This window comes from Podarcis filfolensis (genome assembly GCF_964270895.1).
Source record: "Podarcis filfolensis genome assembly, chromosome: 18".
Taxonomy (NCBI): domain Eukaryota; kingdom Metazoa; phylum Chordata; class Lepidosauria; order Squamata; family Lacertidae; genus Podarcis; species Podarcis filfolensis.
In genome coordinates, this window is record NC_139622.1 from 5,066,305 (window position 1) to 5,087,401 (window position 21,097).

Below are 21,097 nucleotides of genomic sequence, written 5' to 3' on the forward strand. Positions count from 1 at the left end.
TCCCCATCCGACATCTCTGCTAATCTACGTCACTCCTGCGCCGGCTGATCTGACCTTTCTGCATCTGAGTTCTCTGTTCTCCTACCCTCAATGCACGCCTGGTCCCGGGGGGGGGGGGGCGGTGGTCAGGAATGCTTTCGAAAAACACTGAGTCTGTCAGCTGCCTCTCCTCTGGCCCTCCTTCTTCCTGCTGTTCCTCTCCCAATATTTCCAGCTTCTCCCAGCTGCAGCCTCTGAACTATGCCCTTCTGCAAACCACAGTTCTAAACCTATACTGTCCTCCTCTCAGTGCTTTTTTTTGGGGGGGGGAACGCAGCGGAACACATACCCCTAAATATTTTTAATTTAAGTTTGGCCTCATTGAGGGGCTGTATTTCAATATGAGTAGGAAAATGAGAGGGACGCGGGTGGCGCTGTGGGTTAAACCACAGAGCCTAGGACTTGCCGATCAGAAGGTCGGCAGTTCGAATCCCCGCGACGGGGTGAGCTCCTGTTGCTCGGACCCTGCTCCTGCCCACCTAGCAGTTCGAAAGCACAAAGTGCAAGTAGATAAATAGGTACTGCTCCAGCGGGAAGGTAAAACGGCGTTTCCGTGCACTGCTCTGGTTCGCCAGAAGTGGCTTAGTCATGCTGGCCACATGACCCGGAAGCTGTACAGTAAAGCGAGATGAGATGAGCGCCGCAACCCAAGAGTCGGCCACAACTGGACCTAATGGTCAGGGATCCCTTTACCTTTACCTTAGGAAAATGAGAGTACCCCTAAACATTTTTTTAAAAGAAAAAAAGCACTGCCTCCTGTTCTGGAGAAGGTGCAGGAGAAAGGGGGGCGCTGGCCCCCATCATTCCTCCTCAGTCCAGTCCCTGACACTCAGCTGCTTTAGAACGGGGGTCGTATGAGTCCTAAAGGCACCCCCAGCCAGTAATCCGGCCGCTGCATTTTGGACTAGTTGAACTTTCTGAGTCGCCTCCAAGGGCAGCCCCATGCAGAGCGCAGTGCGGTAGTCCAGCCTGGCAGTTACCAGAACAGGGACTGCCGCAGTGCTCTGTGCAACACCTCCCCCTGGTCCTGCTGATCCATCCGGCTTCTCCTCCTAAACGGCGTGATTCAGGAGGCAAAGAGAGACGATGTTGGAAGAAGGGAAGTGAGGTGCAGACATATGCTTCATCTGGCTCTGAAGAATTAAATGGATGTACAGATTGTTATTGCAATATAATTTGAGTCCAGCATTCCCCTCGCCGCCCTCCCCCTCCCACCGACTGCCCAGCGATTGAGGGCATTTGCTACAGTTAATTGAGATCCTTCCAAAGTTCAGCGCCTTTCATTATAACAAACCTCTGGAGCGGAAGACTTCCAGCTAATGATCAGAGTGGAGAGAGAGAGAGAGAGAGAGAGAGAGAGAGAGAGAGAGAGAGAAGGGCATGTGTTTTACTGGAGCTCAGCCTGGGAGCTGACCAGTGGGAGCCTCCCATTTATTTATTAAAAAAGTGTTCTCAGCCGCCCTTCCCCAAATGATTCCAGGGTGGCGTACAAAAGGAGGAAATTAATATTAATTCGGACAAGAGTCAAATGTGGAATTTAAAACCACAGTAGATAAAAAGAGGTATTGGTTTGGGTTTTTTCAAAGGAAACATAAAAACACACACACACAACCAAAAGCCCAAAGCAGCAGAGGTTGCACTCAGAACCTGCTTACAGGCTTTTGAGAGGAATCTGTTTGACCACCAAGAGAACAGGAGATGAGCCTTTGGCCTGATATAATAATAATAATAATAATTTATTATTTGTACCCCGCCCATCTAGTTGGGTTTCCCCAGCCACTCTGGACGGCTTCCACAGAGATCAAAAATACACTAAAATGTCACACATTAAAAACTTCCCTGAACAGGGCTGCCTTAAGATGTCTTCTGAATGTCAGGTAGTTGTTTATCGCTTTGACATCTGATGGGAGGGCGTTCCACAGGGAGGGCGCCACTACCGAGAAGGCCCTCTGCCTGTTTCCCTATAGCTTTGCTTCTCGCAATGAGGGAACCACCAGAAGGCCCTTGGCGCTGGACCTCAGCGTCTGGGCAGAACGATGGGGGTGGAGATGCTCCTTCAGGTATACTGGGCCAATGCCGTTTAGGGCTTTAAAGGTCAACACCAACACTTTGAATTGTGCTCGGAAACGTACTGGGAGCCAATGTAGGTCTTTCAAGACCAGTGTTATGTGGTCTCGGCGGCCGCCCCCAGTCACCAGTCTAGCTGCCGCATTCTGGATTAGTTGTAGTTTCCGGGTCACCTTCAAAGGTAGCCCCACGTAGAGCGCATTGCAGTAGTCCAAGCAGGAGATAACTAGAGCATGCACCACTCTGGTGAGACAGTCCGCGGGCAGGGAGGGTCTCATCCTGCGTACCAGGTAGAGTTGGTAGACAGCTGCCCTGGATACAGAATTGACCTGCACCTCCATGGACAGCTGTGAGTCCAAAATGACTCCTAGGCTGCACACCTGGTCCTTCAGGGGCACAGTGACCCCATTCAGGACCAGGGAGTCCTCCACACCTGCCCGCCCCCTGTCCCCCAGTACTTCTGTCTTGTCAGGATTCAACCTCAATCCATTAGCCGCCATCCAACCGCCTCCAGGCACTCACAGAGGACCTTCACCGCCTTCACTGGTTCTGATTTGAAAGAGAGGTAGAGCTGGGTATCATCCGCATATTGATGGACACCCAGCCCAAACGCCCTGATGATCTCTCCAGCAGCCAGGATCTTTTGATGTTCTTATGAACTGCGGGTGCTGCCCCACCCACAGAACTGCAGATGGGCTGTTTGCTCTTGCACGCAATGGCTCTCCAGCATCTGTAGCAGAGATGAGTCATTCTCATCACCTGCTACGTCATCTGTTTCTTTGGACAAGCCTGTCAGTTGCCACAATGGCTAGGTCCTGCCTCCGCTGTCAGAGGCAGCATCGGTTGCTGAAGGTCACAAGTGACCATAGCTGTCAACTGTCCCTTATTTGGCGGGAAAGTCCCTTATCCCAGCGCTGTGTCCCGCTGCTGTCGCTTACTGATGGTGTCCCTTAAATTTCCCGGGTTTCAAAGGAAGCAGCTCCTCTCCCTCCCTCCCTGCCGGCCAGGGAGGAGGGAGGTTCCAACTGTGTTGCTTGGCTGCGTTGCTCACTCAGTAAGGAGTCTAAGAACGACTGAGGGGTGGAGCTTGCATGCCTTGTGCCGATCAAATCGGCCACGTTGCCTGGGGACTCGCCTTTGCTCAGCGCTTCCCAGCGGAGAGGTGACGGTGGTTTTCCTTGCTGCATCCCCTTTGCCGGGTTGCTGCGCTGTGGGAACCACCGCTTGAGGCTTCGTTTGTCTGCTGGCTGGGCTTTCTGCCTTTGGCTCGGAGGGGCTCAGAAGTTGAACATACCTGGGCTTGGAAAATTCCTTATTTTGGCTGCTGATCCCTTATTTTCGAGGCTGCTGGTCCCTTATTTTCAAATCTGTAAGTTGACAGCTATGGGAGGGCTCCAGAACAGAATCTTAAAATCTTAGAACCTGTAGAATTGGAAATGAACCACAAGGGTCATCTAGTCCGACCCCCTGCAAAGCAGGACTGTGTGATGTTTCATTGTGTTTTTTATACTCTGGGACCTTGGTTCTCAAACGAAATCCAAGGCATGACTTCCCATTGGTTGCAAGAGCTTCTTGCAGTCAGCGGAAGCTATGTCACACGTTTGGGTTCCAAAAAACGTTCGAAAACGGAAGAATTTAGGTTTTCGGCGTTCGAGAACCAAAATGTACGACAACGGAGGCGTTTGGGAACCGAGGTTCCACTGTATTTTGCTGGAAGCTGCCCAGAGTGGCCGGGGCAACCCAGTTAGATGGGCTGCATATAAATAACAAAATTATTATTATTATTATTATTATTATTATTATTATTATTATTATTACTTTTTTTCTCCAACATGGTTGTGAACGCACAACCCTGAGATTGGAGACGGCCGTGGTCACACCTGGCAGATGAGGAGCGCAGAAAGTAGACCGGAAAGAGGGAGGTCAACACTGTGCAGGGGAAAAAAACCACACACACACAACCAAGGTTATTCTCGCCATATCTATGTAAATGCCTGGGAGGCTTTTGGAGGGCATTGGGGCCCAGAGCATATGTGTGCTGTGTCATTCCCTGCTTGCAATTCCCCCTCCCGTCCATCAAGAGGCCTTGATTGCTCTGGAGCCATTATCCACCTGGCTCCCATCTTTCCTCGTCTGCCTGGCTGCTGAATGCCATTTCCCCAATCTTGCCTGGACAGCGAGAGGCTCATAAAACAAAACCATGCTGGGGGAAAAAATAAAATCAATCTCCTCTCTATTAATTTGGGTCCCTTAAGACTTATCATTGTCTTTCTCGCCGGTGGATGAAAAGCCCTTGGCAACGTCTCAAGTAACCTTTTTCGTTCCAAGACGGGGTGGAAGCGAGAGCGAGGGAGCTAGCAAAGCGAGCACCTGGTTCTGGGCAGCCCAGTTTAAGATGGATATCGACAAGCTGGAACCATGTGCAGGGGAGAGCGACTGAGATGATTGAGGGTCTGGAAAACAAGGCTTATGAGGAATGGTGGGGAGAACTGAGTATGTTTAGCCTGGAAAAGAGGAGACTGAGAGATGATAGGATATCTGAAGGGCTGCCACAGTGTCACATGGAAGAGCAAGCTTGGGTTTTTTTGCTGCTCTGGAAGGGAGGACCCGAACCAAAGGATTCAAATGGCAGCGCAGAGGAGTGGTGGGAGGAATCATCTGGGGAAGAAAGCTCAGAGCCTGGGGGAAGGGGGTGGGACAATTAAATATACTCAGAGTCGAGAGTGGATTTCATGCTCTTTATTCAGCTCATAGTGGTGAGGAGGAATGGAAGGTCCCCCAGAATGTCTGCCTTATATACATTATTTACACAATGGGCCCCACGTGATTGGCTAATTCTGGGATTCTCCTGTAGGCTAATCAGGTTGCGGATTCCCTTCCACCTGGAGCTGGATTGGGTGGCTCCTGTGGACCAATCAGACTGCTGCATTCTGGATCCTATTGTTCTAGGACCAATCAGACTGCTGCATTCTGGATCCTATTGTTCTAGGACCAATCAGACTGCTGCATTCTGGATCCTATTGTTCTAGGACCAATCAGACTGCTGCATTCTGGATCCTATTGTTCTAGGACCAATCAAACTGCTGCCTTTTGGATCCTATTCAACTCAGTACATAACAGACAACGATGAGCGGCCAGAGGGAAAAGAGGGAGCGGACTGGGAGGAGGAAGTGCCAGTAGTGGAAGAGGTAACAGCCGGGAGAGTCTGTGGCAGAGAGGAGTCCAGAATCAGAAGGTGAAGCGGGAGAGGAGGAAGGCCAAGAGATAGACAGGAGTCGGGCTGAAGAAGCCAGGGTGTTTCCTGCTCCTGCAGCCACCAGCTCCCCTTCCCTCCCACCCTAATCTCTCAGAACCAGAAGAGGTGTGAAGCTAGAGGAGCAAAGTCAGCCACACAGGGGCCGTCTCCGAATGCTTGGAAGAATAGAAAGGAGGAGACATACTGTATTTTTCGCTCTATAAGACGCACCAGACCACAAGACGCAGCTAGCTTTTGGAGGAGGAAAACAAGAAAAAAAATATTCTGAATCCCAGAAGCCAGAACAGCAAGAGGGATCACTGTGCAGCGAAAGCAGCAATCCCTCTTGCTGTTCTGGCTTCTGGGATAGCTGCGCAGCCTGCATCCACTCCATAAGACGCACAGACATTTCCCCTTACTTTTTAGGAGGGAAAAAGTGAGTCTTATAGAGCGAAAAATACGGTAGACCTCTAGTCTCAGCAACTGATCCATGGGAACAAGACCTGGTGGAGACAATTTCCTGGGCTTGTTAGGCCCAACACTCTGCTAAGTCTGTGCAGATCCTGTTCTTCCTAACAGATAACTCTGACATGCACAGTAGATTCTCCCTACCTTCCTAGACCACTGGATCAATTCTGGGGCTCTTCTGCGCACCACTTTTCTTCTCTGCCCTGTCCTGGCCAGCCCCACACTCAAGGCCCATGACAGCGGCAGGAGACAGGTGTCCAGCAGGGCAGCCTTCGCACTCCCAACTCAGCTGGACTCATAATCTCAGGGTTGCGGGTTCAAGGGGCAAAGAGATTCCTGGATTGCATGGGGGCTGCCTCGACAAGCCTCGCGGTCCTTTCCAATTCTACGATTCTATATTAGTAAGAGACTGAAAAGCTTTGGGGAGTCAGCTGCACATGTCCCCCTTGCTCCCCAAGTGGCCCCGAATCCCCCCCAAGCTGTTGCCCTCCTAACGCAGGAAGACGCAGGCCTTTTGATGGAATTAATCAAGCTTGTTCTCCGCCCCCCCCGCCCCCCCCCGCCAGGCGCCCTCAAGTGCAGCCACAGCTTTGATATTTGATATTTGCGGTTCCAGTCATGGGACATGGCTGTGATAACATTAACGATTTGCATAGTAATTGTTTCTTCTCTGGGGGAGGAGGATAGAGCGGGGGCGGCTGGGGGTGTGTGAAGCACATTAGAAATCTGCCAGGTATATGCAAGGTGGAATTTTAACTGCATGTTGTGTTGGTGATAGGAAGCTGTTGCAGAACAATTTACAGCCCCCCCCAACTGGTGATTTCTTTCCCCCACTTTTCGGTGCCTCTTGTACATTGACTATTTCTGTTTTACGCAGAGGGAATGTGATGACTGATTTATCTATTGCATTTATATCAGACTTAAATAAAACCCTGATCTACCTCATAGGGCTGTTGTAAGGAAAGCACGAGAAAATGCATGCGTAGCCCTGAAAGTTCTATGAGTTAATATCTATCTATCCATCAGGCTGGCTATCTCATTTTTTCCCAGTGTGGATTGCAGCCTTCAGTCAAATTAACGGGTAGGTTAATTAACTGCAGTTGATTCATTGTTGGGGGTGGGGGCCAATGTTAATCACTGGGTGGTGAGACTAAAGGGCATCTGTTCATTTCCAAGAGACAGTTTCGGTTGTGATGCGTTATTAATGAAATAGAAAATATTAATTTTTAAAAATGTGTTTATTTATTAAAGAGGCCATTTCCTTCTAATGAGCGATGGTACAGTAAATTATAGGCGATAGCCTATAATTTGCGATTGTTACCATGATATCTCAATAACCAAAAATACCTCCAACATTTCTAAATAACCTAGAGGTGAGCTGAATGTCCCAACATGAATGCTGTTTTTGTTGTTGTTTGCTTGAAATTATTGGGGTTTTTTTTTAGGATGGGCGGGGTATACACAAAACCTAAAACCTTTTTAATTCGGCCATTATTTATTATTGCAATTACTGTCATGTAATAGGGTGTAATATTGTATTCTAATATTGACATGTTTTTATTGTTGCAAATGCCACCCCCCCGGGACCTTAGGGCGAAGGGCATGGAATAAATTGTGTACAACAACAACAGCAACTCTGGGAACAGCAGCAGCAACACAGGGGTTGGAATAAATGACCTCTGGTGGTCCCTTCCAACTTGACAACTCTATTAATTTCATCTCTGTGAAGGTGTTATGTACTGAGTTGAATAGGATCCAAACTGCAGCAGTCTGATTGGTCCTAGAACAATAGGATCCAAAAGGCAGCAGTCTGATTGGTCCTAGAACAATAGGATCCAGAATGCAGCAGTCTGATTGGTCCTAGAACAATAGGATCCAAAAGGCAGCAGTCTGATTGGTCCTAGAACAATAGGATCCAAAAGGCAGCAGTCTGATTGGTCCTAGAACAATAGGATTCAGAATGCAGCAGTCTGATTGGTCCTAGAACAATAGGATTCAGAATGCAGCAGTCTGATTGGTCCTAGAACAATGCAGCAGCATGATTGGTTGGCAGGAACCACCCAATCATGCTCCAGATAGAAGTGAATCCACAACCTGATTGGCTTACAGTAGAATTCCGGAATTAGCCAATCATGTGCAGCCCATTGTGTAAATAATGTATATAAAGCAGATGCTTTGAGGGGACTTTCATTCATTCCTCCTCACCACTACGAGCTGAATAAAGAGCATGAAATCACTTTGCGACTCTGAGTATATTTCACATCTATGTCCTCCGTTTGGCTTGGGGATCTATAGTAAACTCCCACAATGAGGTCACTGTTATTCTTCTCTCCCTTAATTTTGACCCAAATGCTCTCACTTTGGCTTTGAGGTTCTAAATCTTGGATCTCTTCACAGGTATACACATCCCTGACATATAACGCCACTCCTCCTCCTTTCTTGTCTGGTCTGTTTCTCTGAAATAGATTGTATCCCTCCATTATTACATTCCAATCGTGGGACTTATCCCACCAGGTTTCGGTGATGCCTATTATGTCATATTTAGTTTGACCAAACTGCGGGAGGCAGTGGAAGACAGGAGGGCCTGGCATGCTCTGGTCCAGGGGGTCACGAAGAGTCGGACACGACTAAACAACAACAACAAATAATAATGAATGAATGAATGAATGAATGAATTTATTAATACGGTCACAGACCAGCGTCAACATACACAATATCACAGATCATAAAAATATATATCAGAAATACAAAAGACAATATGAATATAACAAGGATTTAAATATAAAAAATAAAATTAATTATTAGCGTGCCCCCTGTAAATAACATTTAGGGGTTTAGTCACTATGGAATACCACTTGCTTCCTGCGATTGATTGCAGACGCACAGAATTTAGCTACATTTAATGTAGTCTTGGGATTCTTGTCCTCTAGCAGTAGTTTTAAACTATGGTGTTCCGATTCTTTCCTGGACTTTTGCAAAACAGGTGTAATAAAAGTCAAACGTATATCCTCATAGAAACGACAGCGTAATAGTACATGTGAAGCAGTTTCAACTTCCAACGAGCCACAAGGACAGACCCGTGCTGTGAATGGTTTACCCTCAAATCTGCCCTGAAGTAAGGCAGAAGGGAGAACGTTGAATCTGGCGAGGGTAAAAGACCGTCTGTATTTGGGTACCTGAAGACCTGACAGATAGTTAGCTGGAGAGAAACCTCTCCCATGGTCCCTTATTGCTGGATGTTTAATCATTTCGCTCATGTGGCATTGTAGTTCTACGTCCCAGATACGCTGGCGAATTGTAGTCCTAGCTTTCTCGAAGCCTGTCGCTATCAGGGTCTGCTGTGGGATCCCCAAGCCTTTAAGCTTTTCCAGCAGTGTAGCTTTCCATTTGGATTGGTAGGTATCTAGTAAGGTTAAAGGTGCCAGCCCAACCGGGAAGAAAATAAGCTTTAGCCAATAATAATAATATAAACAACAAATAATAATAATAATCAAGATTCCTTGCGCACTGCTCTGCTCCCCCTTTCTTCCGACCCAGGGCAGCCCTGCGTCTCTGCCTGCCCCCCAGAACCGCCTGCCCAAGGGAGGAGGCCATCAGCAGCGACCAGGAAGAGGCCATGGAGGGTTTCCGCTCCCCCCCGTCTCTCCCCCCCTCAACATACTACAAGCCATTACCCCTGAGGCATGGCAAGCACCCTCCCTTTAGCCTTAATGTAAGGTGTGCCAGGCTGAGTCGTCGTCCCCCCCCCCCCGCCCTCGCAAGTGTTCCCTAGCTGCTCTCTGCTGGGAACCTACGCAAAACGCCCGGTTCTTTGAATGGGGCAGCCACAAAGCACATGAATGGGGACTTTGAACATTTGACAGCGTGCAGCCACCAGGAATGACTAATGCTCCAGACCCCTTTTTCTAAGTGCAGCGCACGTCAACAGGTGGGAAACAGCCGCGAATGCCTGTTCAATATCACTTCAGGATGCACTTAAGAGAAATAGGTGAGGCTTGGGGTCCTCCTCCTTCTTCTTCTTCTTCCCCGGCCTCTTGTGCACGGACTCCCAATGAGAAAGGAAAAGGACAAGTAGCAATTAAGCTACTCTGAGATAGGAATGATAAGCTCTCTCTGCCACACACAGTCTTTTCTATCAGACAGTGTCAGTCTGTGGCATTCTGGAGCGCCAGGACCCGGGAACCTGCCTGTTGCCTAGAAATACAATTAGCCCACCTACCTCTGATTTGTCTGGGGTTGCCAGACCCCCAGGACTGACCTGGAGTCCCCCAGTTTGCCTGCCCAGGTGGCAGGGGGGAGGCTTGAATCTCCAAGTGGGTGAGAGTGCCTTTAAATTTCCTTTTTTTAAAAAAAAAAATAGGAACATCGTGTGCAGCTTGTAAGCTTCAGATTCGTAGGAGCTGGCTACAAATCATTGCATACACACTGTGGGGAGGGTCCACCTTCCTTTGATCCTTCCTCTCCCAATTAACCTCCATCTCCTGGTCTCAGTGGTGGGAAGAGTCCACCTTCCTCTGATCCCTCTTCCCCCTCCCAATTAACCTCCATCTCCTGGTCTCAGTGGTGGGATGGGTCCACCTTCCTCTGATCCTTCCTCTCCCATTTAACCTCCATCTCCTGGTCTCAGTGGTGGGAAGAGTCCACCTTCCTCTGATCCCTCTTCCCCCTCCCAATTAACCTCCATCTCCTGGTCTCAGTGGTGGGAAGAGTCCACCTTCCTCTGATCCCTCTTCCCCCTCCCAATTAACCTCCATCTCCTGGTCTCAGTGGTGGGAAGAGTCCACCTTCCTCTGATCCGTCCTCCCCTCTCCCAATTGACCTCCATCTCCAGGTCTCAGTGGTGGGGAGAGTCCACCTTCCTCTGATCCTTCCTCTCCCATTTAACCTCCATCTCCTGGGCTCAGTGGTGGGAAGAGTCCACCTTCCTCTGATCCGTCCTCCCCTCTCCCAGTTGACCTTCATCTCCTGGTCTCAGTGGTGGGGAGAGTCCACCTTCCTCTGATCCCTCTTCCCCCTCCCATTTAACCTCCATCTCCTGGGCTCAGTGGTGGGAAGAGTCCACCTTCCTCTGATCCGTCCTCCCCTCTCCCAGTTGACCTTCATCTCCTGGTCTCAGTGGTGGGGAGAGTCTACCTTCCTCTGATCCCTCTTCCCCCTCCCAATTAACCCCCATCTCCTGGTCTCAGTGGTGGGAAGAGTCCACCTTCCTCTGATCCCTCTTCCCCCTCCCAATTGACCTCCATCTCCTGGTCTCAGTGGTGGGAAGAGTCCACCTTCCTCTGATCCGTCCTCCCCTCTCCCAATTGACCTCCATCTCCTGGTCTCAGTGGTGGGAAGAGTCCACCTTCCTCTGATCCCTCCTCCCCTCTCCCAATTGACCTCCATCTCCTGGGCTCAGTGGTGGGAAGAGTCCACCTTCCTCTGATCCCTCTTCCCCCTCCCAATTAACCCCCATCTCCTGGTCTCAGTGGTGGGAAGAGTCCACCTTCCTCTGATCCCTCTTCCCCTCTCCCAATTGACCTCCATCTCCTGGTCTCAGTGGTGGGAAGAGTCCACCTTCCTCTGATCCTTCCTCTCCCAATTAACCTCCATCTCCTGGTCTCAGTGGTGGGAAGGGTCCACCTTCCTCTGATCCCTCCTCCCCTCTCCCAATTAACCGCCATCTCCTGGGCTCAATGGTTGGTGGGAGTGTAGCGGAAGAATCAACCCCCCCATGACATCACCAGGGGCTGCCCCACAGGGGTCTCAGGCTCCCCAGTTGGTTCCTCCCACCATTCCTCTGCGTCCAACCAGCCCATATTGAGTAAGACCATCGGCGATCCTAGCTCAATATTGTCTACACCGACTGGCAGCAGCTCCCCAGAGCTTCAGCTGCTGGGTTCTTTCCCTTCACCACCTGCAGATGCCACATGCAAAGCAAAGCATGCTCTTCTGCTGAGCTGTGGCCCTTTCAGAGGAGAGGAGAAAGGCCGCCAACCTTTAAGAGGATGAGAGGAGCTTGTGGAGAAGGGGTCAAGTGAATTGCCATTAGCCACGCTGCCGGAATGAGTGATAGGTAGCGGGGTAAACTGCAGTGCAGAGGCTGCGCCACCCTTGTACAAGCGCCTCAAGGTATCTGGTTGGCTCCTGCTGCAACTGAGCTCTGCGGGGCTGAGTGGACCTTTGCCCCGATCCAGGAAAAAGGCAGTTTTTATGTTCGCAGAGAAATCATCAAATATCATCAAACCATCAGGGCTGCCCTTCGCGAAGCACATAATCTCCCCCCATCAACCCCTTGCTGAAGGTATAATTGAGTGTCCTTGCCATTTTAATAATAGGCCTGTCACCATTCAGTTTGGGCTGTAAAGCGCAGCCCAGCTCCCAAAGCAAAATCGCTTGTCACTTTTTAAAAAATAATAATAAAAAAAAAGTGGAGGAAATTAGCCATTAAAATTTGGATCAACTAGAGTGGGGGGCGGGGGGTGGAATTCATAAACACACACACACACACACACACACACACACACACACGTAAAAAGTAATTGTCCCCCATGTCGCATTTCTCGGAGGCTGAAACGAAAGGATGGCTTTGCTGCTCTCCAGATATGAATGCGGAAACTAATGTAATTGGTGTAATTGCAATTTTGTGGAAGGCCGGGCCATTCTTGAAAAGACAGGCACATATTCAAGGAGGAAAAAGAAATGGGTGGATTAGGCAAGGGGAGGGGGAGATGCTGTCAGCTCCAAACTGGCAAAGGCCCGCTCAGGGACTGAGATGAACATCCGCTCAATTAGCCGACGGGATTTTTTGGGTAGCACCTGCCAAGGATACCTAGGTCAGCCGTGGCTGCGACACCTGCAGTATCAGGGATGGTACTGGCTATTCGGTTGTAAAAGTAGAGGCCCTTGACAATGCAGGGATCTATAGGTGCCCAGGTCCTCAAAATGGAAACGCATGGAAACGCTGTTTACCTTCCCGCCGCAGTGGTACCTATTTATCTACTTGCACTTTGATGTGCTTTCAAACTGCTAGGTTGGCAGGAGCAGGGACTGAGCAATGGCAGCTCACCCCATCGCGGGGATTCAAACCTCTGACCTTCTGATCGGCAAGCCCTAGGCTCTGTGGTTTAACCCACAGCGCCACCTGCGTCCCTAACCCGAGGCACCACTGTATAATGATGTAATGCATGGAGAAAGTGGCCAGGGAAAAGCATTTCTCCCTCTCTTGTAACCCTGGAACTCCTGGGCACCCAATGAAGCTGACTGTCGGGTGATGGAGGAGAGATAAAAGGAAGGAGTTCTTCATGCAACACAGCTAAAACACCCCGAGCTCCCCGTCCTCTGGCTGAGCAGCGGCTGGGAACACCAGGCTCCAGCTGTGAAGGAGCCGTTCCTGAGTGGGTGCCACAAATCAGCTGGGAGGCAGCGGCTGGTCAGAGCATGCATGGCAACCAAAAAGCCACCTGGAGGTGCGATGCTTCTCCGCTGCATTGCAAAGGAGGGGCAAGGCATTGCTGCAGCTGAATTTAAGCCCCAGCTGCCACTAAACAGAGCGCCCATTTCCCCAGGCCAGGAAGGCTTGTCGAGCTGTTGCTCCAGCAATGGAGCAAGCTCAGACCGGAAACATATAGGAGCTAGAATATTAACAATGGCAGAGCTGGAAGGGAGCCCAAGTCAGCCGTTGCAATGCAGGGACCACAGCTTCAAGAATCCCTAAGCGACAAGCCAGCTAGCCTTAGTTTAGGTCGGAGGAAGCATGTACAGTGGTACCTCACGTTACAGATGCTTTGTCATAGTTCGGCTCATGGGTGATCAAAGTTCTGGCTGGGGACGTTGGGACCGGGGACAAGATAGCGGGGTGGGAGCAGGAACGGGAGTCCAGGAGTCAGGAAGCCAAGGGTCCAAGGGTCAGGAAGCAAGGAGTCACGAAGTCAGGGGTCCGAGGGTCGAGAAGCCAGGAGTTATGAAGTCAGGGGTCCAAGGATCAAGGAGCTAAACACAGCAAGGCAGAGAATGTGTTGCTGTGGCAAAGAGCCGAAGGGAAATGCTGACCTTATATCCCTTCCCAGCTCTTGCCACCAGGTGCAGTGAGTTACCAATCGGCCTCACCTGTGCGGCTGCACCTTGCCTCTTCAGAACAAACTTAGGAAGGCCCCAGTCCTGCAAAGTCCTACTGGTCACAGGGCCTGGCTCCTGCATGCACTCCTGACACGCTTCAGGTTACAGACTCCGCTAGCCCAGAAATAGTACCTCGGGTTAAGAACTTTGCTTCAGGATGAGAACAGAAATCGTGCGGCGGCGGCAGCGGGAGGCCCCATTAGCTAAAGTGGTACTGCAGCTTAAGAACAGTTTCAGGTTAAGAACGGACCTCCAGAATGAATTAAGTTCTTAACCCGAGGTACCACTGTACAGGGGCACAAGAAGGATGCATATGAAATAACACAGGGGGAAAAGTGGACAGAGATGTTTTTCTTCCTCTAGCACAAAGCTAGGCTGCGTCAACAGAAACAGAGTGTCCTGATGGCTGTGAACATGGTTATAAAAGGGGTTAGAAAACCGGAGGATATCAATATAGCTTGGGCCCAGATGTGAAATATCACATCTCCATATACAAAGCTACCCAGTTGCCAAGATCCTCAGGTGAGCACCTTCTCTTATGACATATAAAAGGATGTCACATAGAGGAGGGAGAAAGGTTGTTTTCTGCTGCTCCAGAGAAGCGGACACGGAGCAATGGATCCAAACTACAAGAAAGAAGATTCCACCTAAACATTAGGAGGAACTTCCTGACAGTAAGAGCTGTTCGACAGTGGAATTTGCTGCCAAGGAGTGTGGTGGAGTCTCCTTCTTTGGAGGTCTTTAAGCAGAGGCTTGACAACCATATGTCAGGAGTGCTCTGATGGTGTTTCCTGCTTGGCAGGGGGTTGGACTCGATGGCCCTTGTGGTCTCTTCCAACTCTATGATTCTATGGTTCTTGGTCCCATCAACAGCAGAGGTGCAGCTGGTGGCGAGATGAGAGACAGAGCCTTTTCTGTGGCTGCTCCCATATGGTGGGATTCCCTCCCAGGAGAGGTCAGACTGGCTCCCTCCTTGTTACCCTTCTGACGGCAGGCGATGCTTTCCTGTTCAGACAGGCCTTTGGAAACTAAGGTGCAGGCAACGTTGATCTCTAGACAGGCTGTGCTTTCATTGATGGCTTTCAATGTGTTTTCATGTGTTTTAACTATTGTCTTTAGCAGGGCTGGCCCAATACGTTTTGGTACCCGAGGCAAACCCCAAAATGGCGCCCCCTCGGCCACCAGGGAAGATCTACGTCAGGGACAAGGGAGAAAAAGATCAGCATCAGGAACTGCTGTCCTTATGGACCCTGACACCTCATCTTGCGTCATGGGTGGGTCAGCCTTGGTTTTTAACCAGTTTGTAGTTCACAACGATGCTTTTAAATGTTGTAAGCAGCCTTGAATCCCAACTCCCAAAGGCAGGGTATAAAAACATTAAATAATGATTGTAATAAATAATAACACCATTGGTTGCTACTTGTGAGGGCTGTTTCCCGCCCCTGAAGTAGACCAGCTGGTGGAGAACAGAAGTCAATGTCCAGCTGAGGGGCATCTTTATCTCAGTGAAGAACTTACTTGGAAAATCAATACAACCCAGGTGGTAAAGAAAGCCCAACAGAGACTCCGTCTCCTCAGAGTATTGCGGAAGAACGATGTCAATCAACATTTGACGACCTCCTTCTACCAGTCCACAATAGAAAGTGTCCTTTCATACTGCATCATGGTGTGGTACGCTGGTTTGACATCAACTGATAGGAAGTGCCTACAGAGGGTGGTGAATACAGCACAAGATATGATGGGCTGTTCCGTGAATCCACCGGATGAAATAGCGGAAGAATGTTGCCTCAGGAGAGCGAGGAAAATTCTCAGGGATGAGTCACACCCTGGCCGGCACTTTCTTGATCTCCTGCCCTCGGGCAGAAGATATAGAAGCATGATTAGTCGCACCAACAGGGTAAAGAACAGCTTCTATCCGTGAGCTGTTAGGCTGCTGAATGAAAAGATAACAACAGAGCAACTGACTTTGGGGTTTGGAGGGTGTGCGTCAGTAAATGAGGGGAATTAAGACTAAGAGAGATGAGTGGGGGGTGCTCGTGTAATCTCACTGTATACAAGTTGTACAAGTGACAATAAAGTATTTCAATTTCAATCTGTGGGGACAGTCAGCATGGTGTCGTGGTTAGAGTGTTGGACCAGGACCTGGGAGACCACGGTTCAAATCCCCACTCGGCCACAAAGCCTGACCTACCTCACAGGGGGGTTGTGAGGAGGGGAAGAACCTTGTACAAATGCAATAAATAAATAAATTTGGATGCTCCGCTTGGATAGGTCTTCCAGGAGGTCTTCCAGGAGATGTCTTCTTATTCCCCTCCTTTGCTTCATCCGTCAGGGTCTTGGGGCTTTCAGATCCCGCAAAACAGTGGAAAACGTTGGCCTGGTCACACCCAGAAAAAGTCCTCCTGCTTTTTACAAGGTGGGCGTTGGAGGAAAGAAAGCGCCCGCTGGTAGTCAGGGATTCAATATTTCTATTTGTTCTCTCCCTCCCCCAAAATAAATTGAGATGTGTTTGTGAAAGTGTCAAGCGGAGCCCGCAGGAATGAAACTATAAAACAACAAAAGCTGTTCTGTGCCTCAGTGACAGACAGCCCCAGATTAATGTACCAGCGTTTTTATGGTCTGTTAACAACTGATATGGGTTTTAAATATATTATCTTCCGTCCTATTGTCTGTCATTTTGAAAACCACCTCTGCCTATTGTTCCGCCTTTTAAGAGGTGCTTCTGGGATAATCAGAAGGGAAGCGGCATTCCTTATTTATATATATTAACATCAAGACTCTTCTCTTTTTTTTTTTGGACACTTTCCTCATAGATAGATCATCGCCAATCCCTGCACCTTTTCCATCTTTCCTCATCAGGTGAGGTTTTCCTCCAGCATTTTCATGGGCAATTTACCATGAAATCTATTGAAACATCTTTAATTCCGGGAGCCTTTCAAAGAGATCTCTCTTCCTTTAGTGCTATCAAAGGAAGATTTGTTGAGCATGTCATCGAGGGAAAGTGTTGTAGCAAAGGAACACACCCAGCGGCAAGAGAGCCCACGAGATCTCTATAAAGGGACAAGGATCACACACAAGACGGTTTGTGGTAGGGAAGCCACAACTCGCACATCACCAGCCTGGCTGTGCCAGGAGAAGCGAAGGAGTGACTGTTGTCAGGCCAGAGGTGTGGCCCTTTAAGGCTCAGATGTTCCCTCAAGGGAACAATCTGAAGTTTACCTGGTATTCCTTGAAGGAGAACTACTTGAAAATGATTCACAGATGGTACTTAACTCTGAGTAGACTTGCTAAGATGTCTAAGACTGAATCAGATAAGTGCTGGAGATGCAATGAGACTAAGGGAACGTTCTTTCATATGTGGTGGACCAGTAAAAGGGTAAAAGGGTATCGGGAAATAATTTATACTGAATTGAAAAAAGTGTTAAAAAGTACTTTCCCCAAAAAACCCAGAGTCTTTTCTGTTGGGGATAATTCAGATGGATTTTCCCAGGTGTCAATAAAGGTTATTTATGTATGCCACTACTGCGGCCCGTGTTTTGTTGGTCCCAACCAAAGAAGAATGGCAACTTAAATTGATGGAATATGTGCAGCTTGCAGATATAACTGATAGAATAAGAGAATAAGAACAACATACGTTTAAAGAAGATTGGGAAATGTTTATTGAATATACGGGGGGAAATTGTGCACACTTGACAACGATGGCAGCATTAAGATAAATTCAACAGTGCAAATAAGTTTTGATGGATATAATAATGGAATACTGAATGTAAAATATGCAGGGATTTATGATTTGTAAAATGAATCATGGAAAGAGAAAACGGGAAGTCATTGATATTTTAAGGATGTTTAAATGAATATCCTAAAATGTAAAACAGAAAATTTAATTAAAATTATATTTTTTAAAAGAAGTTCCCTTAAGGGGGTGGAGCCTCGGGGAGGAAGCCTGGAGAGAGAGGCTTTAAAAGCCTCAGTCACCTCCCAACCTCTGTTGGAGCAACGTTGCACCTTGGAGCTGTCCATGGTCCAGCAGCCATGCATCTTTCCTTCCGGGTCCTGGAATCAAACAGAACATGGCACACGATGTCTCAGATAAATGCTGCATCCAGTGGCATTATGGGAAATCAAAACGGAGGCTAGACCCAGTTGCACCTTGCCTGCTATCACTGCGTAAACCCTTAGGGACCCACGGACGGCTGAGGGGCCCCACCAGAGGGCGACTTACAGAGGGCTCCTTCAAACCTGGAGCCAGCCCTGCCCAGCCTTCTGTCAGGAGCCAAAGTCAGGAGTTATTTAACGTATATATTATTTAACATATGTACGTATAAAAACAGGGACGCGGGTGGCGCTGTGGTCTAAAGCACTGAGCCTTGGGCTTGCCGACTGGAAGGTCGGCGGTTCAAATCCCTGCAACAGGGTGAGCTCCCGTTGCTCAGTTCCTGCTCCTGCCAACCTAGCGGTTCGAAAGCACATCAAAGTGCAAGTAGATAAATAGAAACCGCTCCGGCGGGAAGGTAAACGGCGTTTCCGTGCGCTGCTCTGGTTCGCCAGAAGCGGCTTAGTCCTGCTGGCCACATGACCTGGAAGCTGTACGCCAACTCCCTCGGCCAATAAAGCGAGATGAGCGCCGCAACCCCAGAGTCGGTCACGACTGGACCTAATGGTCAGGGGTCCCTTTACCTTTACTTTCCAAGGGAATCCATTCCACTGTCAAACAGCTCTTGCCATCAGTAAGCTCTTCCCAATGTTACGTCGGGATCTTCTACCTTGTCTTTTCAATCAATTGGTTTGGACCATTCTGCATCCCTGACCGACGAAAGCAAAATGAGAGCCATATCTCTCCCCCCAAAAAAACCTTCTCCGCAGATGCAGCTGGCATGAAACATCTGGGCAAGCCTAGCAGGCATCTGGCAAGGAGCGATGTTTCAGACTGAGCGCGGCGACAGGCGAAAATGCTGCCCGCTGCCAGACCCTTCTTTGGACCATCTGCTGGCTTCGCTCTCCGCCCCCCGTCCCCCCCCCCCCCCAGCCAGGATGCCCTGAGGCATCTCTGGATACATCTTCCTTGCATCCAGGCATGAGAGGTTGAACAGATTGGGCTTAATCATAGGGGTGGCTTGGACACAGGGCAAACATGTGCCTGGCAGGCTTGTATCTACATACCCAGAGAGAGCCGGGTGTTCTGCAGGTTGGGGGGGGGCGGGGGGACAGCAAAACAACAACAAAACAAAAACTCATTGGGAAGGAAAGATGAAGGAGGAAGAAAAAAATCCAACCTGATGATGATTGAGGATGCCCAGTGTGCTGGGCCTGGGAGTAACCCAAGAACCGTGGTCCAGGTCCGGTCCAGAATCGGTAGGCTCCACTAGGAGTCAGTTTGACAGGGTCAAGGCAGGAAACCAGGCAAGAACAGGTGCAGGATCTAGCATACAGCAACATTGCTCCCGCAACCTGGGACAGGGTCCGACAGCCTTTTATCTTTGTCGGGGTTGCAGCCGGTCCCAGTGGCGTAGCGTGGGGGGTGCAGGGGGGGCGGGCCGCACCGGGCGCAACATCTGGGGTTAGGGCAAATCCATGGGTTAGGGGGCGCAAATCCACGGGTTAGGGGGCGCAAATCTACGGGTTAGGGGGCGCAAATTACTTGCCTTGCCCCGGGTGCTGACAACCGACGCTACGCCACTGGCCGGTCCTGATCCCCCAGCGACTCACCTCCCTGGTTTGCCCAAAAGCGAGCACTCCTCCTGCAAGTACTCAGGTCTCTCCTTCTCTCAGACCTCAGTCTCTGCAGCTCGGGAGACATCGGTGGGTTACCAGACCCAGGGGCCACCTCAGCCTCCCCTGACCCAACTGGTAGTGGAGCAGCTGTAAGTGATGGCCCAGCTGAAGGCAACAAGGTCATCCCCACATCTGGAGCCAGGACAGGCTCAGGCCCCTGACTCGGCCCAGCTGGTGCTTGTTGCAGGTGAACCTGTGCAGACAGGGACTCATCAGGATCAGGCCCCAGACTTGGTTCAGGTGATGCCTGAGGCAAAGGATCCGGTGCAGACTGAGTCTCCTCTGGTTCTGAGTCTGGGTCCAAGTCCCAGGCCATCACACCCAGTGATCATTCCACACTCTGGTCGTTTCCCTGGATTTCCAGTTCCCCCTAGGGATGGGGCAGACATCTGATTCCATTCGCATTTGAAGGTGAGCCAACTGGTTTGCACTTCCCAAATCAATACGCAAACTGAAGCTCAGCTGTCCATCAAAACGGGTGCTTCTCTGAACCGTTGGGGTGCAGCTCTTCAAGAAATGTGTACCAAAAATGCATAGGTTGGGGTGAAGTGTGTAAACGAATGCATTTATCACTGGAAAAACCATGCAAAATACACCATATTAGTGTTTGCAAGGGAGAGAGGGCCCCCTCCAACCCTGGCAGTGTCTCTGCTATCCCTGTAAGATCAGGAAATAACCCCTCCCACAAAGAAAGAAAGTCTGCAGCTTTTGCAACTTCTTAGCTTAGAGAAGGGATGCGGGTGGCGCTGTGGGTTAAACCACAGAACCTAGGACTTGCTGATCAGAAGGTCGGCAGTTCGAATCCCCGCGACGGGGTGAGCTCCCGTTGCACGGTCCCTGCTTCTGCCAACCTAGCAGTTCGAAAGCACCTCAAAGTGCAAGTAGATAAATAGGTACCGCTCCGGCGGGAGGGTAAACGGCATTTCCGTGTGCTGCTCTGGTTTGCCAGAAGCAGCTTAGTCCTGCTGGCCACATGACCTGGAAGCTGTATGCCGGCTCCCTCGGCCAAAAAAGCGAGATGAGCGCCACAGCCCCAGAGTCGGCCACGACTGGACCTAATGGTCAGGGGTCCCTTTACCCTTTACCTAGCTTAGATAAAAGTTGAGTAAACGGTCACATGGAGGAAGTTTTATACAACTGTGCATAGCATGGCGAAAGTGGGGTAAAAGAACTTTTGTTTGAACTTGTGGACATCCAATGAAGCCGAATGTTGGTAGCCTCAGGATAGATAAAAGATAGCACAGAATTAGCCTATGGAACTCCCTCCCACAAGAGGCAATGGTGGCCACTAACTTGGATGGCTTAAAAAGAAGACTGGACGAATTCATGGCAGAGAGTGCTATCCACAGCTGCTAGCCAGGATCTGCCTCCACAGCACTTCTGAATACCAGCTGCTGCAAACCACGAGAGGGGAGAATT

General features: G+C 49.7%; 1 protein-coding gene across 1 annotated transcript in view; it reads right to left on the minus strand.

Moving 5' to 3' along the window:
- Positions 1-4,596: 4,596 nt before the first annotated feature.
- LOC310753213 (uncharacterized protein) overlaps positions 4,597-21,097 on the minus strand; it is a gene marked incomplete at its 5' end in the record, with an annotated part of 277,363 nt that continues 260,862 nt past the window's right edge. The window contains one exon of the mRNA XM_083594272.1: positions 4,597-4,610. The remainder of the gene's footprint in view (positions 4,611-21,097) is intronic.